Source organism: Canis lupus, chromosome 11 (assembly GCF_011100685.1).
Source record: "Canis lupus familiaris isolate Mischka breed German Shepherd chromosome 11, alternate assembly UU_Cfam_GSD_1.0, whole genome shotgun sequence".
NCBI classification, from domain to species: Eukaryota; Metazoa; Chordata; class Mammalia; order Carnivora; family Canidae; genus Canis; species Canis lupus.
This window is the reverse complement of record NC_049232.1, coordinates 60735953-60757372: the sequence shown is the minus strand read 5'-3', so window position 1 is coordinate 60757372 and position 21420 is coordinate 60735953.

Below are 21420 nucleotides of genomic sequence, written 5' to 3'. Positions count from 1 at the left end.
TGGTCATCAAGACAGTGTGGTACTGGCACAAAAACAGACACATAGATCAATGGAACAGAATAGAGAACCCAGAAGTGGACCCTGAACTTTATGGTCAACTAATATTCGATAAAGGAGGAAAGACTATCCACTGGAAGAAAGACAGTCTCTTCAATAAATGGTGCTGGGAAATTTGGACATCCACATGCAGAAGAATGAAACTGGACCACTCTCTTTCACCATACACAAAGATAAACTCAAAATGGATGAAAGATCTAAATGTGAGACAAGATTCCATCAAAATCCTAGAGAAGAACACAGGCAACACCCTTTTTGAACTCGGCCATAGTAACTTCTTGCAAGATACATCCACGAAGGCAAAAGAAACAAAAGCAAAAATGAACTATTGGGACTTCATCAATATAGGAGCTTTTGCACAGCAAAGGATACAGTCAACAAAACTCAAAGACAGCCTACAGAATGGGAGAAGATATTTGCAAATGACGTATGAGATAAAGGGCTAGTTTCCAAGATCTATAAAGAACTTCTTAAACTCAACACCAAAGAAACAAACAATCCAATCATGAAATGGGCAAAAGACATGAAGAGAAATCTCACAGAGGAAGACATAGACATGGCCAACAAGCACATGAGAAGATGCTCCACATCACTTGCCATCAGGGAAATACAAATCAAAACCACAATGAGATACCACCTCATACCAGTGAGAATGGGGAAAATTAACAAGGCAGGAAACCACAAATTTTGGAGAGGATGCGGAGAAAAGGGGAACCCTCTTGCACTGTTGGTGGGAATGTGAACTGGTGCAGCCACTCTGGAAAACTGTGTGGAGGTTCCTCAAAGAGTTAAAAATATATCTGCCCTAGGACCCAGCAATTGCACTGCTTGGGGATTTACCCCAAAGATACAGATGCAATGAAACGCCGGGACACCTGCACCCCGATGTTTCTAGCAGCAATGTCCACAATAACCAAACTGTGGAAGGAGCCTCAGGTGTCCATCGAAAGATGAATGGATAAAGAAAATGTGGTTTATGTATACAATGGAATATTCCTCAGCCATTAGAAACGACAAATACCCACCATTTGCTTTGACGTGGATGGAAGTGGAGGGTATTATGCTGAGTGAAATAAGTCAATTGGAGAAGGACAAACATTATATGGTCTCATTCATTTGGGGAATATAAATAATAGTGAAAGGAAATAGAGGGGAAGGGAGAAGAAATGGGTAGGAAATATCAGAAAGGGAGACAGAACATGGAAGACTCCTAACTCTGGGAAATGAACTAGGGGTGGTGGAAGGGGAGGAGGGCGGGGGGTGGTGGTGACTGGGTGGCGGGCACTGAGGGAGCACTTGACAGGATGAGCACTGTGTGTTATTCTGTATGTTGGCAAATTGAACACCAATAAAAATAAATATATTATTTAAAAAAAATAAAAAAATAAAACAATTATGCTATCAGTAGAAGTGGGTAAAGGCACATTAAGGGAGGTAAGGTTTTTATATATCACTGAATAGTAAAATGATGATACAAGTAGACTGTTATAAGTTATGCAAAAATAATGTAACATCTAGAACAATAACCAAAATAGCTATACAAAGAGATACACTAAAAAAAAAAAAAAAAAAAAAAAAAAAACCCCTACAGATAGGGATGCCTGGGTGGCTCAGTGGTTGAGTATCTGCCTTTGGCTCAGGGTGTGATCCCAGATTCCCAGGATGGAATCCCACCTTGGACTCCTTGCATGGAGCCCTGCTTCTCCTCCCTCTGCCTATATCTCTGCCTCTTTTTCTGTGTCTCTTATGAATAAATAAATAAAATCTTAAAAAAAACTACAGATAAAACAGAATTGTTCAGATCAAATATTGTTCAGTTAACTCATAGAAAAGACAGGACAAAAGGGATCAAGGAAACTGAAAATAAAAATAAAATGGCAGACTTAATCCTCAACATATCAATAGTTACACTAAATGCAAATGGTCTAAATACACCAATGAAAAGACAGAGATTGTCAAAGTGAATTAAGCAGCATGCTCAACTATATGCACATTACAAGCACTTACTTCAAATATAGCAATATATGTGGGTTGAGAATAAAAGGATGGACAAAAGATACATTATGCAGCATTCTTCTATCAATTATTGATAGAATATATAGACAGAAAATCAAGAAAGATATATAAAAACCAAATAATGACATTAACCAACAGTATGTAATTGACACTTAAAGGGCACTCCACTCAACAAAGCTGAGTACACATTTAAGTGTCCATGGAACTTATTATACAAAGTACATCATAACCTGGCCATAAAACAAACTTTACCAAATTTAAAAGAATAAAAAGTACAGAATGGGTTCAGTGACTACATGGAAGCAAACTAGAAATGTATTGGAGAAAGGTAACAGGAGAGATGCCTGGAGGGAATCGGTTGATTGAGTGTCAGACTCTTGGTTTCAGCTCAAGTTGTGGTCTCAGGTCATGGGATCAAGCCCCATGTTGGGCTCCACACGTGGCAGGGAATCCACTTGTCTCCCTCTCCTTCTGCCCTTTCCCTCAACTTGGATACTCTTCTCTAAAATAAAGAAATAAATAGATCTTTAAAAAAAAGAAGGATTACAGGAGAATCTCCAAACAGTTGTAAACTAAACAATAGATTTCTAAATAACCCATTGGTTAAAGAGGTATGCTCAAGGTAAATAAAAAATTACATTACACAGAATTAAAATAGATGATAGATTAAAATTTGTGGAACAAACTCAGCAACAACAACACACACACACACGTACACACAAACCAAACAACCCAACTTAAAAATGAGCAAATGATTCAAATAGACAATTTTCAAAGAATATATACAAATAGCCAACAAGCACATGAAAAGATGATCAACATCATTAGAGAAATGAAAATCAAAGCCACAATGAGACACTGCTTTGCACCCAGTAAGATGACTATTATTAAGCAAACAGAAAATAACAAGTGCTGACGAGGATGGGAAGAAATTGGAATCTTGTGCATTGCTGAGGGCAGGGCAGTATAAAATGTACAGCTTCTGTGGAAAGTGGTGTGGTTGTTCCTCAAGAGATTAAACAGAATTACCATATGATACAACAATCCTATTTTGGGTATATATCTAGAAGAAGTGAAAGCCAGGACTCCAACAGATTTTTTTTTTTCCAACAGATTTTTATACACCCATGTTCATAGCAGCATTATTCACAGTAGCCAAAATGTAGAAGCAATTTGAGTGTCCATGGACAGACTAATGCATATACAACATGTAGTATATACATACAATGGAGTATTATTAAGCCTTAAAGAAGAAGGAAATTTTGACTTTCGCTCAACTTAGATGAACCTTAAAGACATTATGCTAAGCTAAATAAGCCAGTCACAATAAGGCAAATATTGTGTCTGATTCTACTTATATTAGGTACCTAAAACAATCAAATTCACGGAAACAGGAAGTAGAGTGGTGCTTTTCAGGGGATGGGGAGAGAGAGGAATGGGGAGTTATTGCTTCATGAGTATAGAGCTTCAGTTTGGAAAAATGAGAAGTTCTGGACATAGAAAGCAATGATGGTTGTAGAACAATGTGAATAATGCCATGGAACTACTCCTAAAAGTGGTGATTTTTTATGATAGGTATATTTTGTCACAATAAAAAACTGTGAGACATAGTTAAAGCAGTGTTGAGGGGGGTTTTATAACAGTAAAAGAACACATTGGAAAAATGGAAATATCTGAAATCAATAATGTAAGATCTCACCTCAAGAATCTAGAAAAAAAAGCAAAATAAACCTATAGTAAGCAGAAGAGAGTAAGTAATAAAGAGAACAGCAGAAATCAATGAAATTGAAAAAGGAAAAACAAGAGCTATTTAACAAAACAAAGAGCTGGTTCTTTGAAGAGTTCAATATTATTGTCAAACTTCTACCAAGACTGACAAAGGAAAGGAGAGAAGATTCATTTCACCAATACGAGGAATGAAACATGGCACATCACTACCAGCTCTCTAGAATGTATGTAAAGTCTTGTGTTGGAGACATATTAAGTTTGATATATATCATGAAACCTTCAGACCATAGAGTAAGCACTGGGATTTAGGTGCCATGATGCACAATTACTTGTTGAAACCTGTTTTAGGCCGTCAAAAGTGTTTTTTGGTCATTTGCCATGTGACAATGTATCCTTCATCTGAAAACAAACAAACCTGATTAAACTATTATGTGTAGTGCACTGCACAGCATGGCTTAGTTTGTTTTATCTCATGCAGATAATTTATATGATCATAAGAAATGAAAAGAGCATGTAAGTTTCCTTATATATTTTTCATTATGTCATGAACGTTTTTGCATGATTGCTACTTTATAATAGCTCCATTAGAGAAAAAAAGCAGCCACCTCTGCATCCCAAATGATGTCATTGTTGTCATTGGGTACAAATGAAGGAAAATCACATCATAGAAGAAAGGAAATGACAGAAATTGTGTCTATGCGGCTTAACTGCCAATGAACTCTGCTTATGTACCTCCTCATAAGATAGCTACGGGCTGGATGATTGATCAAGAAGCATGTTCTCTAGTTCTGCTGAGGCTATTGAAACTTGAAGTAGAAAGCCTTCATCAGAACGCAGAGAAATCAGAGTGGCTGATAGCTGATTGCTACTTAACATTGAGTTAGAAAATGAGGACTTTGTTGAGAAACCACTCAGACTGATGTCTGTATCCAACTTCTGAACATTTTACCCACTGATTATAAAAAGAATCTATTATATAATTAAGTCCCTGAGAAGGAGGAAAGTAATCTCTACTGATTTTTCACCACAACTTACACTAAAATGCCAGGAAGACACCATCATGTATGCCACTTAATGTCATAGGAATTTCTACAATTACATGGAACAGTGCTTCTCAAACTTTTGGCAACTTTAGGTCACCAATTTGAAAGATGTTTTTAAAAGATTCATCAACTCTGAAGAATGCCAATGGCATTTTGATCAGGATTGTGCTGTGTGTAGATTGCTTTGGGTAGCACTGGCATTTTGATAATATTTTTTCTCCCAATCCTTGAGCATAGAATGTTTTTCCATTTCTTGATGTCTTCCTCAATTTCTTTCATAAATGTTCTATAGTTTTCAGAGTACAGATCCTTTACCTTTTTGGTTAGATTTAGTCCTAGGTAATCTTACGGTTTTTGGTTCAAGGAATGGAATCGATTCCTTGATTTCTGTTTCTTCTGCCTCATTGTTAGTGTATAGAAGTGCAACTGACTTCTGTTATTTATATCTTGCAACTTTGCTGAATTCCTGTATCAGTTCTAGCAATTTTTGTGTGGATTTTTTTGAGTTTTCAAATGTAAGACAATAATACAAATAAAATCCATAACTATGATAATTATTTCATATCAGTGAGAGAGATGAAATTATTTGAAATCTTTCAACAATGGTTCGATATCCAGTTTAATAATGAATGGCTATAGTTGATAATTGGGGTTATATCCAATTGATCTATTATTTTAAAGCCCTTTTTCTATTAAATCAGAGCAGTTTAATATATTTTAGGCACCAGGAATGGACAATTCTTTTAAATTCTTTTTTTCTATTAAACCAGTACATTTTAACCAATTTTAGTCACCGGGAATGGACAATGTTCGGTATTATCTGATTAATGGTTCTGGAGATTCAGATTCAAAATGCACTTAAAATTTATAAACAGATTTTTCAGTTCCTATTTTAAGTATACAAAGGTATACTTATTCAGTTACTACTTTACGTGTATGTGACACTCTGTAATATCATCTCAAAAACTGAAAAGCCAAATGTCTCAGTGTGAAAGATAATGGCGAAGGAGTCTTTATCCATTCTTTGTCTCATGCATCTCTGTAAAGCACTCCTTCAGGTTTTGATTAAACATGCCCAATAACGTATACCAACAATTTCATTCTCCACAGGTGAAAAAGCCATCAGGTACTGTGAAGGAGTGAAACTCTAGCAATCAATCTGCAACAGGGCTTAGTTTTCTTTTTGAAACTTTAATATTTTATCCTTAACTTGAAAAACTGTGATGTTTTAGTATGGTATCACAGATTCAGACTGCTCAAGATTCTGCTTCTGCCCATTTCAATGAGAAACACAATTTAAGTAAATTACTTAAAATCTTGGAAATGATCTCCAGTATTAGCAGTGTTTCGTCTAATGGTTCACTTCACTCATTTGCATGCCTTTGTAACAATCTGCATTCTTATATGCATAGAAGCATTTCTTTGCACAGCATATTGAGAAAAAGACATGATTTGATCATATTCCCAATTATGCTCTTTTCTTTTGACTATGAGTTGAGATCAGAAATGGGTTCTGGAGCTGGACTGCCTGGTTTCGAATTCCAGCCCCACTACTTACTAAGATGTGTGACCATGGACAACTTACTTAACCCCTTAGTTTCTGCATTGATAAACTGAGGATCATACTAGATAGTAACAAGTTCATAGGTCATTGTGGCAATTAAATGAGTTATTTCATGTAAAGATGTTATAGCAGTGATTGTAGTACATGTTATCTAATATTATATATGAGTAGCACTAATTTGAAAACTTACTCAGATATCATTTTATCTAACTATAGTATATGTAGCACATGTGGTTTTTTCTTAACTTTTTTTTTTTTTTAAAAAGATTCCATTCATTTATTCATGAGAGAGAGAGAGAGAGAGAGAGAGAGAGAAGCAGAGATACAGGTGGAGGGTAAAGCAGGCTCCCTGCAGGGAGCCCAACATGGGACTTCTTCCTGGGACTCCAGGATCACGCCCTTGGCCAAAGGTAGACGCTAAACCACTGAGCCACCCAGGCATCCCTGCACATGTGGTTTTAATTGCTTTTCTAAATAATTACACTTTAGTAGTCAGAACTCTTTCTGACATGGATTGAAAGAAAAAAGCCTCTAACTTAGCTTAAATGGAAAAAGGAATGCATGCATTAGCTCATATAAACTGGGAAATCCTCGAAGAGATTTCACATTAAGCCTGGCTAAATTAAGAATTCAGATGATGCTATCAATAATAAATCAATCTCTTCTCTCTCTCTCTCTTCAATTTCTTGGTTCTACTTTCCTGAATTTGGCTTTACTCTTAGGGAAAAAATGGCTATCAACCACTCTGTGCTTAAAATTTTAACTATTAAGATTTCAAAAAAGAGAGCCTTTCCCTTTCATGGCATCATTATGAATCCCCACGAAAAATAAACACATGAAAATGGTTTAAGGGAAAAGCTGTCTCAATAGTTAATTGCCCCTTTCAACCTTTTTTCTAGAAACAATTCTTATCCCTGGATGAAATATCAAGCATGTACCATATCTCTTAGCTAATAAAAATAGTTTAATTTCTCAGTATTAAAAAAATCCAGGCTAATATTAATGGTTCAATATTTCATCCACTTTAAAGGTTCTTCTATTCCCCATCTTGGCCTTTCTTCAGGTTGTGAATTCTACAATGAGAACATACAGGTTAAGAGTTTCTTCACCATTTTCTGTCCCTGTTTTTCTGCTGCTTCTCTCCCATTTGCTATACTTTTTTTTGAATCCTATAGTGTTGGAATAGGGGAACAAAGATAGATAAGGACAGGAAAGATTTGCCCATAGGATACAGTTGCAATGTGGCTTTGGTACCCTCTGAAGAGTGACTGATATATAGGTACTCATTCTTCTTCTAGTTGAGCCCCTTTTGTGGGTTTCTGGGAGACTTGCAGGGAACCTCTTATCTGCAGTTCCCTGAAGCTCATAGAGGTCTCTCCTGGCCAAACACTTGTTTATTTCCTGTTCAGTTCCTGGGTTCTGACAGGCATCCCAAGACTTGCTCTGGAGAGTCTATTCTCCACTTCTTGATTGGGAATCCTTTAAAACATGCAAGTCCAGTTTGTCTTCTACAGGGTTGACATCTTGCCTTCCTGTGCAGCTCTCTTTGTTGGGCTTAGGAAGAGCCTGCCTGCAAGTGGCATGAGTTGTCCTTTTACTCTTACCTTATCTGGCCAGGCTTCCCTGCTGCCCTAGATCAGTGTTGGCTGGAGTTGGATAGAGAAATTTTTCTAGTTCTGGACTGGTCTTGATAGGTTCTTCCACAAAGTGCATTTTTCAACTAAGCTTCGTTGATAAAGTAGGTAATATTTTGGCCTCCAGTTTTATTATTTGTTTAATTTCTCACATTGTTCAAAATCTAGATAGGGAAAAGTGTGTTCTCTTTATTTAGATGGATGGAGAATGCTAGTGATACAGACCACCATGTTGAGAAACACTAATCCATTAAAGAAAATACGGAATGAAATGGGAGAGAGCATAGGCCATAGCCTCTGCCTTCAAATTTTTAGTCTAATTAGAGAGCAAGGCAAGTAAGTCAACATGTACAGGTCAATGCACTAAAGACAACAATGGCTGTACTTATTGAGCATTAACTATGTGTCAGGCTTTACATATATTTTCTTATTTAATTCTTATAGCAACCTTGATTTAGGGACTATTATAATCTTCATTTTACAGATTGAGACGCAGATAATTCAAATAACTTGTCCCAAGTTAAGAAGAGTCAGAGCTCAAATTTGAGCCCAGGTCTGTCCGATTTCTTCTTCTTTCTCCTCCTCTTCTTCTTCTTCTTCTTGTTCTTCTTCTTCTTCTTGTTCTTCTTCTTGTTCTTCTTCTTCTTCTTTTAAAGATTTATTTATTTATTTTTGAGAGAATGACAGGGAGCAGAAATGGGAGGGGCAGAGGGAGAGAGAATCTCAAGGAGATTCCATGCTGAGCACAGAATCCTGGGGTAGAGCTCAATGGTGGGGGCAGGAAGGGGAGGTTCAATCCCAAGACTCCGAGATCATGACCTGAGCAGAAACCAAGAGTCAAAGGCTTAACTGACTGTACCACCCAGGCTTTTAATCAGCACCCTCAAAGGCCTTATTTTGACTTTTAGAATCTTAGAATCTAACAGAGAGCCACACATGCAAATCTTCAATTTCAGGAAAACATAATAAGAAAGCTTACTTCTATTAAGTGCTTTGATGTAGTAAATTGTATGATATAAGGTCTTTCTTAATATGCTAATGTCATTATTTGGCAAAGACAAAGTATCTGTCTTAGTTTAGGCTGCTGTCACAAAGTATCATACACTGGGTGCTTATAAACAACAGAAATTTACTTCTCACAACTTTGGAGGCTGGAAGTCTGAGATCAGTGTATCAGAATGATCAGGTTCTGGTGAGGAATCTCTGCCAGGTTACAGATGGCTGATTTCTTGTATTCTCACATGATAGATAGAGAGTGAACTGGCTCTCTGGCCTCTTCTTATGAAAGGGCTGATCTCATTCATGAGTGCTCTACCCTCATGACTAATCACCTTCTAAAGTCCTCACCTCTGAATACATCACACTGGGGATTAGATTTCCACAGTGAATTTTGGGGAACATGAACATTTAGTCCATAATAGTCCTAGGCATAAATGTATGATTCTGTATGAATCCTTTTTTAAAAAGTATTTTGTTTATTTATTCATGAGAGACATAGAGAGAGAGGCAGAGACATAGGCAGAGGGAGAAGCAGGTTCCATGCAGAGAGCCCGGTGTGGGACTCGATCCTGGGACTCCAGGATCATGCCCTGGGCGGAAGGCAGGTGCTCAACTACTGAGCCACATGGGGGTCTCTCTGCATGAATCTTAAACCTTACTTCTAGCACCCAAACAGGTCAGGCACTCTCCATTTGTGTACACTGACCATTTGTGTATGCTCACTAAAATGTAATGCCTTTTAATATATTCTGAAATACAAACAAACTCTATTTAGGATCAGAAAACTGCACTGAATTTCTGAGAGTTCAAAAGATTTATTTTTACCGTACTTTACTACGTAAAGAAATACAACATGAAATTTTGCCAAAATAATTACATTAGTATTCTGATTTTAAGTGTTTTTTTTTAATATACCTACTCATTTGATACTATAGTATTTGGTAATGAGGACTAAATTATCATTTTTATTATTATCAATATAATTATTATTATAAGGAGCCTGAGGTTCAGAGTTCTAAAGTGGTTTGCCAAGTCACACAGTTAGCAGCTGCCTGGACTTTCTTCTAACTGTAAATATTTCTACTCTACCTCAGTGCTGCAGATACAGCCAGCAATCACTCTAGCTTTTCCTTGGCTAGTTCCTCCAGAATGATGGATATCTTCAAAAAGTTACCAACATGACAGCAAGAGCTGATTATTGGCTGGCTAGAAATAAAACATATATCAGACACTGCGGTAAAGCACAAGTGCATTTATAGAGGCATTGTTTTTAATCATGAAAAGCTGGTATGACAGGTAATTTTTTGAAATATTAAATTGTGTTTTGCTTTTACAGCTATAAAAAAAATAAAAAAAAACGAATGAGGAGTATTTATGTTTTATACTTTGTATTTTCCTCCCCTTACACCAGAAAGGCAACCAAGACTTTGCATTCTTTTCCCTTGGGTGTAATTTCTAAGCAAAACAAAATTCATGATAGAAAATCCCTTTTTAAAAAATATTTTATTTATTTATTTGACAGAGAGAGACAGCACTAGCGGCAGTGGGGGAGTGGGAGGGGAGCAACAGGCAGAGGGAGAGGGAGAAGCAGACTCTCCACTGAACAGGGAAGCCTGACATGGGGCTTGATTCCAGGACCACAAGATCATGACCTGAGCCAAAGGCACATGCTTAACTGACTGAGCATCCAGATGCCCCAGAAAATCACTTTTTTTGGTCTTTTTGGAAGCTTAAATTCATGAAGGATATCATGAGGAGGAGGGAAGAGAAGCCAGTCTCTTCCATGGTAAGAAGCAGACAAAAGTAGTGAAAAAGTTGGGGTATATATAAAATTTAAAAGGGGATAGCAAATACACATCTAGCTAGTTTGTGGTGTATTTGAGATGCAAAGTATGATCCATTGAAATATTCTTGGAGGCAGGAAGGAACCTCCAGATGGAATGACTGCTTGATAAAGCTCAGGAGGCTGGACCCTGGACACTAGAGCTGGGACATAGGCAAATAGTCAGGTGCCTGCCGAAAGCTCCAGAGCCACAGGACTTTGAAGTTCAGTATAAATAGATGATAAGTTTATCAGCTCTTCCAGAATGTCTCAAAGGCAGGAGAGGTCTCTGTGAACATATGGTTTTAGCAGAGCTCCCATCTCATCTGTGTAGGAAGACAGAGTCAGAAAGGGGATTCTCAAGAACATTGCTTTTCTATCATGAAAGCAAAGGACATAGCAAGCGATTATAGTCAATGATACTGTAGTTAGTGTTGCATGATGATGGATGTTAGATGTACTTGTGGTGAGCATAGCATAAGGTATAGAAAAGTTGGATCACTACGTAGTACACCTGAAACTAATGTAGCATGTGTGCCAACTATACTCAAGTAAAAAAAAAAATTATTTTAAAGGATTGCTTTTCTAGCCAGCTACTAGCTGGGAACCTGAAGTCAGATTTAATTTTATTTAAAAACAATAAAGAATATATGTGTATATGAGTGAGGCAGAGTCAGATGGTTGAAGTAAGTTTGGCAAATGTGAATAATTCTGACACTGAGGGATAGGTACATGGTGGTTCATAATACTATTCTTTTTCTGTGTAAAAATTTTTTTTCATAATAAAGAATTTTTAAAAACTTTTTAAATATAATAAAACATAACAAAAACAAGTTTACCCTCAATAAGGTAACAATTCTTGCACCTTTATTCTGTAGAATATTTTGTATTCTTATTTCGTAGACTAGGGTTCATCCTGGCCATGTTGGAAAGTAAGTAGTTCAGTGGCAGGGCCGGCCATGGGCTTCTACTGGAGACGTGGCAGTGTACATGACATGCATTTTCTATCCTTGACCAAGGTTCTCTAACTTTTTTATATAAACCAAGTCATCAGAAATCAATATATTCTATTTTAGTTATCTCCATGCTATTTCTGCATTTTTTTGCACAAATATTTCATGCTTTTGTGGAGCTAGATTAATAATTTGAATCAATATCCATATCTTTTGTTATAAATACTATTATTGTTCAGTATTTGATTCCATAGCCCTTTTTTACCAAAACCCAAACAAAATGTTTCTGCTTACTTTAGTTCCAGGACAAGCTCTACTAGGAACAGAGGTGAGATTTAACTAGAGTCCCCTATCCACTAAAGCTGCTAGATCCAGATAATCTTGCTGGCTTTGGTCCACCAGATTAGAAATAAAACCTGACCTGGATCCTTACTAGAGTATGGGGGCTGGATTTCATTTCCAAACTCAGACAAAAGTCCTGGTATCTAGTTCTTGCCCCTACTACCAGCTGTGATGCCCCAAACATTTCCCCCCAGCCCTGCCGGTGTTCTGAGAGGCACAATCAGCCATCCAGGGTTCCAAGGCTTTTGGATTGTAGCTCTGGTGCTCCCAAGTAGCCAGTGTCTTTCATACTCTTCCATGGGACTTGCAGAAATCTGCACCCGCAGAGCTCCTTCTTCTGGACTAGGTGTCTAATATCAGGATACTCCAGGTGAGGAGAGTCCAGCTGAGGGGAGTTTAAGTGTCTCTCTAGAAAGGCCTGGAGTAGACTTCTGAGGACTGCCTGTTCTCTGAGGGGAGCTGCTCTCAGGAGGGGGTGTATTCCCCTGAACCAACTGTGAATTAAATATCCAGGAGCTAAGAAGATTTGAAACTAGCTCCCAAGGAGTAACAAACTACCAAACAGTGATTCACAGATACATCTAGGTCTTTGGGGGAATGTCCAGCCATACTAAGGCCTGGCTCAAGTGCAGCTAGGTCCCCAGAGAAAAAAGCTTCTACTTTGGAACTGACACCAACATTGGGCTGAGGATGGAGCATCAAAACCTAAAAAAGGCCCAAAGCCCCCTAAAGGTCTCTGAAGTGATGTGCAGGAAGAAAATGTTACAACTTCTGCTTATATTCGTTTGTATCGAGTAGGCTAAAAGGGAATACACTTTAACGTTATGTAATATACGATTGGCAGTGGTATCCCCACTTGGTCCATGTGTCACTTATGTATAAGGTGTGCCCTGAGGGGAGAATATCCATTCCATAACTTAAAGTGGTCAACAGCTACATGCCTACACATCCCTTCAAGCACCTGCTGTGGTTCCCATATGTTCGATTGTCTGTGTTCATGAATTTGGTATCATAAAGAGTAGACTCCTTATAATGCCTAAATCTGTGATGACATTAGGTGTAACCGTATAAATCTACTTTATGTATTGCTTTTTGTTTTGTTTTGTGCAACATAGTTGTCTTGTTATCTTTTGGTAAAGAACCTGAAAGAGTAACAGCTTTCTCTCACTAAAAGACAAGTACTCCAAATTTGGTGACCTTTTCTTTCATGACAAGTAGCTGTCAATAGATGCCACCTAACAGAGATCCTCAAAAAGGATAAAGACACTTATTGTCTCCTTTCCAGGTAAACGTGACAGTCTAACAATGAGTGAGAAAGTAGCTGTTTTTGTTTTCTTTTCTTTTCTTTTTTAATCCTGCTATGGGAAAAGAATGTTGAAAAATGGATGTTTGTATGTGTTTACATCATTTTAAAAAATGATGTGTCTCAGAGATAAACTTCTCTTATTTTACACTAAAAAAAAAAAAATGAAACAGAATTCCCTAACCTATTTTAAGATCTTCCAAATGAAGAGTTTCAGTGGTTTTTGAAACCAGTTGACAAAAATTTTAAGAAAGAAAATCCCTTCTGATTCATTACCAAAAATAAAATTTAACATTAAGGAAAGGGGGGATTTATTACTTTTAACAATACAGTCGAACAGGAAATGTTGTGAATGGGACTGAGAAATTAATATGACTTAGAAAGTGCAGCCAACTATGCACTTCCTCTCTTGGATCCACAGATCTTTTGAGAAATATTTTGCAGCTGCGATAGTCATCAAATAAACAAATAAAATGAACAGAGTAGACCTTTAATTTCTGCAACATAAGGCACCAAGCCAAAATTTTATTTAAATGATGAAGCAGATTCTATTTCATCACAATGCTGAAACTGTTATTAATAATAGTTTAGTGAGCCCCTTAATACATTTTTGTTTAATATAATTTAAATGTTTAGATATTCCTAATTCATTTTTATTATATTCTTTGTACAGTGTCTAGTTTGGTAAATAGTTTGTGGTGTACACAGTACTGAGTACTATATTGTATGTATGTATATGTTGTTTGCATGTACATATATATGTAAAAAGAGAGAGAACCAAAAAAAAAAAAATGATGTAGGGATGCCCTCAGGTCACACACATGAAATCCAGAATAACTAGACATAGCTTTTGAACCACGACTTGAAACAGGGGCTCTGAGTCTGGCTCATCTCCATATCCGTAGTGTTAAGAACATGCCCTGGCTATATTGAATAAATAATAAGTGAATGAAAATTTCAGTATGGCTAGAGGTTTGAATTGTTCTCATATAAAAATAATCATTCATGAGTTCTTTCAAAAACTGTTCTAATCCAACCATATATACAGAGCAGTGAAATAAAATTGCAAAATATTTATGCATTTGTAAAAAAAAAAAAAATTATGTTCCTATTGGGTCTGCAAAAAAGGACCCTGATGTTTCCATTACAAACCACTAGATGGCAATAGCTCTACATTACTCTCCATCTCACTTCCTAGGGATCCTTCCTTAGTGGTCTAGCACAGAATGTTATCTCTGCAGATATTTGCTAAGAAAAGGCATATCTGTTTTAGGAACTCTGATACTGATATTACTGATGCAAATATATTTCTGTGCTTGTTTCTTGTTGCATACATCTATGACTATTACAACAGTTATCCACCAATTTGATTATCTTGGAGCTGTAAATTATTATAGCAAAATCAATAAAGAATTTATTTTTAAGTCATAGGAGTCTATAAAGGTCTACATATGGAAAATATAAGATAATTGCTTTGCTTTTATAGAGCATTCTGGTACAATCTCTCTCCTACGCCCTAACCTCATGGCCTTGGAATTACAGAATGAAGACATGAATGCAGCTATAAATACAGATAAAGATAGCAGAAGGAGGAGGTCTGCCCTTGCTTCTCTCCCTGGCTATTGCTCTGTAGTCACAAACAAGTAACCTAACCATGACTGAGACCTCTTCAGTTTCCCTTTCTTGGAACAGATCTACAAAGAGCACCTGCAAAATGCATGAGATTTTGGACAGAAAATGCCCAAATTGGAGGCAGGAGAATGGCTGGCACTATGAAATGCTCTTCAACTCAATCCTTTAGGAAAATGATAGTGAAATTTTCTTTTGAGATAGGAACAAAATCTAAATCAACACTTTCATGAAGCTGTTTTGTTTGAACTTATTCATATAGTCATGGCAGGGTAGTAATAAGAAACTATACCCAAAGTTCAGGAGTTGAACTAATTAGTTAGGTCGAAGGTCCTCATAGACAATACCTAGGTCTTTTAAGATGTCTTTTTCTATGACTTTTTCAACTATTAGCTCTAAATGACTAAAATATTAGAAAATGAAACTAGTTAACTTTTTTAAAAAAAAATCTCTTAAACTTTGAATTTGTATCTTTTTTTAAAATTGATTTATTTGAGAAAGGGAAAGTATGAGTGGGAGGGGCAGAGGGAAAGGGAGAGAGAATCTCCAGTAGACTCCATGCTGAGCACGGAGCCTGATGTGGTGTTCAGTCTCATGAATGTGAGATCCTCACGAACTGAGCCTAAACCAAGATTCAGATGCTTAACTGACTGTGCCACACAGGCACCCCTGAATTTGTATCTTTTTATTTCTCAAATACTTTTAGCTCTGATGGATTCAGAAATACAGTTTTATTTTAGCATCTCCCTGTGCTCTAACAACTGCCTTCTGTCCTCCTCTCCCACTTTTCAGATCTTTCCGAGGGCAATATTTAAAAAGAAAGGGCAAGAGAGAGTTCAGATGCAGACACCCTGAGTATTTCTTTTTTTGCACCCTGAGTGTTTCTAAAATTAAATAAATATGAGTGTTTCTAAAATTAAATAAATATGAATTAAATATAAAATTAAATAAATATGAAAAAAATAAATATGAAGAAGCAAAAAGTCACAGATTACTGTGATTTAATTAAGGCCACATTAGGCTATTTTATGATGGAAAATAACAGAGGTAAATAACCACCCTCATGCTTTCTACATTAATTTAACTTAAATTCCATCTAAATCTAGTTATAATTGGTTTCTTCTACAGAGAATGCTAAGGGATTATTTTGAGATTGAATATTCTCTTGACCATCTACAACCAATGATTGTTGGAAATTATTTTAAAAACTGACCAAATCAATTGGAATCAATGTGATATCTCCCAAAGAACATTCATTCAGTCATTCAACAAACTCACATAGAATGTCCAGCACTGTGTTCTCATATGATGGAGTCCAGATCTGGAAGGGAAGAAAAGGTAAAGTGGTCTTGTTCTTATGAACCTCTTTTTTTTTTTTCAGGTGTTAAGTTTTTGGGTATCTCCTGGCTCACTTTTCTCACATCTCTTTGGCCAGAGCTAGGTTTTATACTTCCTCTAGGCCAATCCCTATGAAATGTATGGGGTCGATCATGAGCCATCCCTAGACAATATGGGTATATTGTCACCTGAACAGGGACGGCTGAAAATTTTAGTGGTAGGAGACAGTACATTGGGCAGCACAGGATGTAACTTTTTAGGAGAGAAGCTGGTGAATTTGAAGAACTAACAGGTCAAGGACCAAAGCTTTCTGCAGCCCTGAATGAAGTAGTATTGGAGTGAATGGGAAGGTTCAAATGTTTCAGAAATGGGCTAGGGCAGAATACATATCAAGAACTAATTGTGGAGGAGACTGGGAATCTCCAGCATGGGATGACCAAGACCACAGTGTGTCCAGCCTCGTGAAGGGGGAGCTATCTCCCAGAGACTGGCATTTTCTCGGCACTGGAGAGAAGAGGAATTCTCTCTGATTCAGTAGGACATTTGATCTCAAGCATTGGGTGTGGAGTTTGTAGACTTTTACTGAGCTGGTTCCAGCTATCCTTGGGCAGTATTAAGCTTATTTGGATCACTGTGAGGCGGTATGTCAGTGTCCAGTGTGCTTACAGAATTAATCTGAAGAGTGTCATTTGTGGCTCCACCACTAGGTGAAGATCAGTGAATCCACTCCAGTGGACCAAGAAGGGCCAGAATGCCTGAAGTACTCACTTTTGGCAGGAAGGTTCCAGTATGTCTGGCTCACTTAGAGCCTTGGGAGACTCCAGGACATGTATCACTGACTAGAGGGGGAGTCATAAAAATTCTTGGTATCCTCCAATATTGGAGACAAGAGAGGGAGATTTGAAATTTGAAGAACTGTTGGGACAAAGATTCTTGTGTCTGCACCAATGACTATGCAAACAGTTGATATTTCTGAAGCCCTGGATAACAAGGTATCTACCTGTGTGTTTGGGAAAAAATATTAAAAAAACAACTATAGTTAAATATGGTTGTGTAAGAGACAGATGTGATAAAGCAAAGGATAAATTATATTCTATCTATTGTGTTTGGCCTATGTAATTGGATCAAATTATCTTTTATCAAGTATACATCACCAGTACCCTGGTAAATGTGTCCTTTTCTAAAAATGACAGCAGAAGACAAGAAGAAGGAAGATTCATTTTCTAGAAGGCTTTTATCCATTTGGTTCAAATTTAAAGTGTGCCAGTGAAAATCATTTGCATGTAGTTTGGTAAGTAGATGAGAAAAAGTATACATTATTCCCTAAAGACTGTCACAGGCACACATATAGATAGACATAAAGGTCACAACAGCTTCTTAGGGAGTAATGGAAACCACACAACTCAGCACTTCAAACTGAATGCTCTCGAAAGTGTGTGTGTATAAAACACACAACAGGAGACAGGAAACACAAATTAGTCTGGCTGATGCCATTTTCCATAAATACTTAACCAGATTACATTAATTAAAATGTTAAAAAAAAAGGAGAAAGAAACCACCTGAAGTTAATATAATGTTATACATCAATTATACCTGAATAATAATAAAAAATGTAAAGTGGAATTACTGAATTCAACTGTGGCACTAAGGAGTTTGTAAATCTTTTTGGTTATGTTAGTTTTATTTCTGTCAGCCAATTGTCCTTTGAGACTCCTATGCCAACTTATGGTGACTATAAAAATAATACTTTCACATATGTCTTCAAGGGCTTGCCATCCTTTATGAAATGAGCTGAGATCGTGACAATCTAAAATGGAGTGATAATCTGGAGTGTAAGACCTAAGCATCCAGAAACAAAGGAGAAAGCATTCAGGATTAGAGTCATTAGAAAAGACTCTGGGATGGAGAAATTTCGTTCTTAAAAAAATTGTGGCAACGTATACATAATGAAATTTATCATCCTAACCATTTTTAAGTATACAGTTCAATAGCATTTAGAATATTCATGATATTATGCAACCAATCTCCAGAACTCTTTTCATTCTGCAAAGTGAAGCTCTATACCATCAAGCAACAACTCCCCATCCTTCTCTCCCCCCACTCCCCTGCACCTGCCAACCACCATTCTACTTTCTGCCTCAATTAATTTGACTACTTTGGGTAACTCACATAAGTAGAATCCTTATCTTTTTTGCGTTTGGCTTATTTCACTGAGCATAATGTCCTCAAGGGTCATGGGATGGGGGAGTCCTGAACAAAACCTGTAAGGACTTTTAGAACTGGGGGATACAAAAAAGGGGATTTCAAGTAGGGAAATACAGAAATTCAAAATACTTTGAAATATTTAGTCTTTATATGGTAAACCTATCTATGAGAAAGAATAAGCGTGTTTTTAAAAATTCTTACCACCTGTTGTTGTGAAGGAATCATTACAATAACAAAGAAGAAAAACAGTGTATAAAACACAAATTTAAAAACGGGGGGGGAAAAATTAACAAAGTTACTCTTAGAGGTAAAGAGTTTAAGGAATCTGCTTCAGTCAGTCATTGTGTATTAAAGAGGCAGAAGTGAAATAATTCTGTAAATAATTGGAATACTATAAATGATGCCTACATGTAATCTCCAGCTGTGAGCCCTGTAACTAACTAACTTATATGTTATTTTCATTACCTTCAAAAATATTGGTAACCAAGGAAAGTGTAATACATTTTTAAAAAGTAACTTAAAAAAAAAAGTAACTTAACTTGATAGCCACGTTGGGAATAGATCAATTAGTCATTTCCAGTTTCCAGACAGAGCTATGAAAAGAAACCAAAAAAATAAGTCAGAAGTCCTGCTTCTGATTAGCTGTAGATCATTGTGCAAAGCACTTTTTTTCCTTTGCTTCATCTGCTTATCCATGAAATGGGAAGAAAGATATGTAGGGTTTTTTTCAAGTCCAGAATTCTGTGACATTATCCACATAATTTTCATTCAGATAAAGGGAAACCAAATGTTAATATTTATTTGGCAAGTTATAATTGATGGTGTGTCCAAGGAAGGTCCTATACTAGTTGGTGAGAATGGACATGTGAAGAAGTTATAAACTGGAGACCACCACCTATGTTTGGAATGTTTAAAGGAAACTTTATAGGAGAAAACATTTGAACTGGATCTTGAAAAAACACATAATATATGCAGATAATAAATAAATATATCCATGACTTTTTTTCCCCAATGAGTAATTTATGATCCTCAAATACATTGCCCAACTCTCTTTCATGCTACTAGGTTCCTCTGATGATTTTAGAACTAGAGAAAGAAAGCAAGCTATTTCATCTGAAAAACCACCCCACTGGACCGAAGCATATAAAATACACTTTGATGTTATAAAGGAAGATAGGAGTGCAAGAAAACAGGAATCAAGCAGAAACTGAAAATTTTGAAAAATCAACTGGAGTTAAGAGAAAGATAAAAAGAGGAAACATAGTAGTGATGGCTTTGAAGGTTAGTCATTGATAACTCAATCCTTGCTGTTCCTAATGGGTCCTTACAGGCACACCAAGGGCGGGTGGTAGAGATGGGTGGTAAAGGATGCTTAAACTCTAATAAAAGCCAGTTTCATCTTAACAGAAAGGAACATAATTTCCATTTCAATAAGAACTAGAAAATGCATTTTTATTCCATAAATAAGCATCTAGGATATTATCCAGTTCTAACTAGGGAAATAAACCTAAAGAACTTAAGAAATTTTGGAGAGTTCTTGGCTATATACAATATGGGCTTTCACCCAGAAAAATACGAAATCAATTCCAAACCCTGTGACTTAATAGCTGAGAGACCTTGACAAGTCAATTGTTTTTTCTGAGCCTCAGTGTCCTTAGAGGCAAAATGACACCAATATTAGTATTTGCAACAAAGAGAGGCCATGAAGATTAAATGAGATGAGGATGAAACACCCAGCCCAGGGTCTTATATAGAACAGATGGCCAGTAAATGCTATTTCCCTCCTCTCTCTGGAGTAGGGCCTAGCTTGCACCAACCTGGCTCTACCACTTAGGGTCCAATCAGGATATAGAGACCACACAGTGCTTTTAATAAGTTTAAGAGAAAGAATATTAACAATAACAGGAAATTGGAGGAATAAGGAAATAGATGGTAAGACATAAAGAGAATTCTAAACAATATAGGAATGGCAGATAGAAGGAGTAGTCACTGATAGAGCACTCAAGAAAGAGTACCCAGCATCCCTCACCCCTGCGGCTAAGTTCAGGTACTGTTGAAGAGATTGAAGGTGTTGGTCACCACTGCTGCTCACCACTGTACACTGCAGGAGGAGCAAGTCGTTGGAGGAGACCTTCTGGGCTACAGAATCCTGTGGCTGGAGAAACCACCGTGCTGCAGGAGCTGGGTGCTGGAGGAGCTAATAGAGTGGAACACACTGGAACCAGAGAAAAGATCCTCTTCCTCCTTTATTGTTTGTCTCTCCAGAACTCTATTCACAAAACTTAACACTGTCACCTATGGCAAAGAAGAAATAATCAAAGAGCCCATCTCTGTTTCACAGATCATGCAGTGGAAAGCAGATTTGTACCTGAGAGGCAATACAATGATAAATGGCACACTGGCTAATCTAGTTTCCTCTTTGGAGTGCATCAGTGTGTACTCATTCCCTGTGAATTTATCCAGAGGACCCGGTAGGTATGAATGGCCAGAGACAGGCTGGCTAGCTTCCGGGAATGGCCATCTAAGGGATGCTGGGGAGGATATTTTAGTTTTTTTTTAAATTATTATTCTATATGTATCTTACTTCCCTCATGTTCCCATGAAAAAAATTGCTAATCTTATCAAATTCTGAGCCATCGATTCATCCACACTTGTGGGAACACTGTGTGGTAAATATCACAAATCAACACTATACTTTTTCACTTTTTGGTGCTCTTGGGAGAAACTATTATTATTATTATTATTATTATTATTATTATTATTTATTTTTTCACAAAACCACTTGAA